The sequence below is a fragment of the Amblyomma mixtum genome, chromosome 10 (assembly GCF_055824585.1).
Source record: "Amblyomma mixtum isolate Tamu chromosome 10, ASM5582458v1, whole genome shotgun sequence".
Lineage (NCBI taxonomy): Eukaryota > Metazoa > Arthropoda > Arachnida > Ixodida > Ixodidae > Amblyomma > Amblyomma mixtum.
Window position 1 is genome coordinate 187,047,929 of NC_143021.1, and position 4,619 is coordinate 187,052,547.

General features: G+C 47.4%; 1 pseudogene; it reads left to right on the forward strand.

Annotated features, from left to right (window-relative positions):
• The first annotated feature begins 555 nt into the window (after nt 1–555).
• Nucleotides 556–3,987, forward strand: LOC149327974 (uncharacterized; annotated as a pseudogene).
• Nucleotides 3,988–4,619: the final 632 nt, after the last annotated feature.

The following is a 4,619-nucleotide window of genomic DNA, read 5'->3' on the forward strand; positions in this document are numbered from 1 at the left end:
AGCTTTTTGTCCCCACTCCCTGCATTCTTATATGTACTAAAAATGCAAAAATAAAGATTGATTGATTGATAGATAGAGGCGCGGTGCGGCTTTCTAGCAGCTTCTTGAGCGCGCCGCTTAGCAAGGCGCTGTTCGCGTTCTTCATCTGTCTCCGAAGCCCGTTGTCGTTTCCTGGCTTCGTCAAGCCGACTTATACCCCTGTCACACGGTACATGTAATGTCATTCGCAGCGAATGACATTACGTGTTAATGGCGTTTTTTTTGCTGCTACACGGTCACAGTCAATGACATTCACAGCTAACGACATTCGCCCAGTGAATGAGTTTACCGAACTCATGCAAGCGCGACCTGTGTAATCTCGACGACAGCGGCTTAGTCAAATTTTACAAATTTTCTAGTAAAAACAAAATGTAATCAAAGTAAACGCTTCTATTAATTGTTGTAATGAACTTTTGAATCGTTTTTCGATGTAAAACAGGGTATTTGAAGCGATTTTGCGCAACAATACTCTTCTTCCCAGTCGCCGACGGCTACCATAGAGACGGCCATGTTTATTTACAAACCGTCCTCGCCGTTTATCGCCGTCCTCCATCCTTCGTTGAGCAGCGTGGTTATAGCGTGGTCATTGATTACAATATCATGGAAGACAACCCCGCAGCTTCGCCAGCCCAGCAGAAGACGCACTGGACCGACGACGAAACGCGGGCGCTGATTAAAGTGTGGGAAGACCACCTCAGCGATTTGCGCCGCGCGAAGCGCAACATGAGCGTATACGTTGCAATCTGTGAGTGCCTGCGTGCGCAAGGGGTTGATAAGACCGTAAAGGAGATCAAATCGAAGATTGAAAACCTTGGAAACAGATACCGGTAAGTGGCGCCTTTCCTTTTCATTTTGCCTTACAGTGCGCTGCTCATTCATCGTGCTGTTTTCAGATGCGAGATCGCACTCCTGCATCGTCGCACGCTGTTTAGCGCAGAGATAGACGCAAGTGGCGGTTGATTTTTTTCGCGTGCCGAATCTCTGTGGGTATTGAGCAGCTTGTGCTATCGCGCCACGTTTTAAAACGGTACGGAAAACAGTCGTCGTTTTGTGTTTCGCCGTTGACTCGGCGGTAATTATAAGTTATGTGTCATTCTATATTCATGCCTTTAGTCGTGATTCAACATACACCGCAACGTAGTAGTGATATCTGCGTTTACTTCAGCCAGGTTTGTAAATGCTTCATGTATTTGTGCGTAATTTTTATCGCACGACTTCCACTTTATTTTAATTTTCTGATTCTTTTTGCAAGGCATCTTGGTTTTACCTTGTGTCTCGGATGCCAAACTTTTTCTAAACCGTTCCCCGCGGCGACTACTTGGTGCATAATACATGTGCACATGTATTAGTTTTGCGCAGAAGCATTGCGGTGCCGAAATATTTACTTGGAATTCACTCCCCTTGACTGGTCCTAGTGTAAGCACTGAAAGTACATACATGCAACACATTGCTGGGCAGATCAGCAGTGACTGCATGTTCAGAAGAGGCGACGGTTTTCCTAGCAGCAGTCATGTAGAGTCCTCTGCAGCTTATAAACACCACTGCTACAAAGTCATACGTTTCATGCAGGTTGCTGAGCCGAAAAACGACAGGGCAAGGCGCCATCACATGGCGTTTCTATAAAGAAATTGCCAGGTTTCTTGGCCGCCTGCCTGTCAATGACAGCAGCCTTGTGGAGGAGACCATGAGTGGCGATGGTGCCACTGTTGAAATGGTAAGTACGCTTCTATAGCCCAATGCAGGGCTCCTAGTTGTGAACCCAGCATGAGAAAGACCTCTTTCTTTTTGTGCAACTTATCAGGAACCAGACACATTGATCCTCTATGGCATGACACATGGAAACTTGGCATATTTATTGATTCAATACCCACAGCGCCTCTTGCGGGTGAGTAAAAATGTACACATGAACTTCAGTAGAGTTTGTTCTTAGGCTAGTTGGTATACTTGATTTGAACTCATAGTTTTTGAGCGCAACAGCACATGGCCAAAGAAAAGAAGCAGGAAGAGAAGAAGGACGAACAGCGCTGTGTTCGTCCTTCTTCTCTTCCTGCTTCTTTTCTTTGGCCGTGTGCCGCTGCGCTGAAAAACTATGAGTTCAAATCATGTACACATGAAAGTTGCTCATGAGAAATGTCACATTCACCACAAAATGCTAAAGTAGTGCAGAATATTCAATATAGGAATGGGTTTAATGGGTTTAATTTTTTTATTTATCGTGCTAAATGTGCCCAAGTCCAGAGTGCGCAAACTTCCAACTTCAAGAGAAACACACCGTCTCGACGGAGACACATCGGCTTGGTGAAACTAGTCGGCGTGTTGTGGACACACTTCGTTCTCCTCCCCCCAGCTCTTTCTGGTATTTGCAAATAAAGTAAAATACCCTCGTTTTTTTCCTCCACTACAGGCACAGTATGCGTATATTATGACGTGTTGAAGAGAGCATGACAGAGCTTTGAGCACGATCCTTTGAGACCACACCGAGGCTTGCACAGTACACAGCCGTGGCAAATTGACCGTGTATTGGCGAAGTGGGCTAGAAATCGTTGCATTAGGAGCGGGAATCCGGTGTTTGACTCCTTTTGAGCCGTTTGAGATTGGGGGTATGGAGAAAGAAAGAATTTGTGGAAGTAAGTTACAAAGAGAGACTGCTGTTTGGCTATTTAGCGCGAATCGTGTGTGGCCTGTGCTAACCGTACATCACAAATGTCCCACGAGGATATTATACATGTTGCAGTCTTTTATACGGGTGAAGTGTCGAGATTGGCTGGACCACCCATGCCGTTCTTTCATCTATTAATTGAACCCTACTTTTCCCTTCCTTAACCCAATTCCCCAACAAAAGGCCTTGAGGCTCCCTTTCTAGATAAACAGCTCATTCATTCATTCCAGTTCCTCAAGCGCCTCTTGCGGGTGAGTAAAAATGTACACATGAACTTCAGTAGAGTTTGTTCTTAGGCTAGTTGGTATACTTGATTTGAACTCATAGTTTTTGAGCGCAACAGCACATGGCCAAAGAAAAGAAGCAGGAAGAGAAGAAGGACGAACACAGCGCTGTGTTCGTCCTTCTTCTCTTCCTGCTTCTTTTCTTTGGCCGTGTGCCGCTGCGCTGAAAAACTATGAGTTCAAATCATGTACACATGAAAGTTGCTCATGAGAAATGTCACATTCACCACAAAATGCTAAAGTAGTGCAGAATATTCAATATAGGAATGGGTTTAATGCGCCTGTTCAGATTGTGAAGGCTGCATGCAACAGGTAATTATTTCTCAAGTACCTACAAAAATAGTGTTGCTTGAGCTGCATGTGTATTCTTGGAAGCACAAATATGTTTACATGCGGTATATTTTTGCTTTCTCAGATAATTGATAGCATGCAAAATGGAGGAGCAGCTGATGAAGACTGTGCAATGGATGGCAGTGCTGGTCTGACGCCTCTGGCACCAGCACATGAAGTGCTGTTGGAGTCTGCTGCAGTGCCCTCAACCTCTTCACCAGTAGTGGACACAGAGGACAGCAGCAGGGCTCCACCAGTGGAAGCAGGCCGCCAAGCAGCAAAACAAAGCCGGCATGCCACGCAAAAGAGTCTGCTGGCCGAGCTAGTCAGCACGAACAGGCAGTTATGCTCCGACATCAAAGAGAGCCGAAAAGAAGAAATGGAACTGAGAAGAATGGAGTTAGAGGTTCTCCGTGAATCAGCCGCAACAGAGAAACGTCTCACTGAGGCGCTAGTTAAGTATCTCGAAAAATAAAGCATTTCCCTGAGCTACATGTGTTATGTCCTTTATTGCTGGTGGCAAATTGTGCGCAATTGTGCGCAATTGGCGACGAGGTAAAAATGGCAACTGCGCTGGGCACAATTGGGGAATTCGTTCCGATGGAGGCGACGTCTTGGCCCTTGTATTTGGAGCGCCTCGAATTTTTCTTTCAAGCAAACGACATCGACGGTAACGAGAAGAAGCGAGCAACGCTCTGCAGCGTTTGCGGCCCAGCAACATGTGCCATCGTTCGCTCCCTTTGTTCTCCGGATGCGCCGTCGGCCGTGGCCTACGATGAGATCGTCAGGCGTCTCTCAAACCACTTCTCACCGCGACCGTCAGTGACAGTACGGTGTTTAAAGTTTGGCACACGTCAACAGCAGCCCGGTGAGTCAATTGCCAACTACATCGCAGAATTGCGACATCTCTCGGAACACTGCGATTTAGGTGCGTCGCTCGATGACATGTTGCGCGACCGGCTAGTGTGCGGGGTGCGAAGCGAGACTCTTCAGCGTCGGTTGCTGGCGGAGCCGGAGCTTACGTTTGCGACAGCTCGGGAGAAAGCCATTGCAATGGAATCTGCGCAGCGACAGACCGAGCAAATTCGCAGCAGTGCCGCATCGTGTGAAGTTGGCAGCGTGAGCGGGAAGCGTTCGACCCGTGTGTTGCGAAGGTCTCTGCGCCAGTGACAGCCAAGGAGGGTACCCAGAAGCAGGCTGGTTCGCCTGGGAGCACAAGCGGATGTTTCCGCTGCAAGGGTGCGCATTCGCTAAGCAGTTGCCCATTCATTAATATGCAGTGCCACTTCTGCAAGCAACGAGGGCAC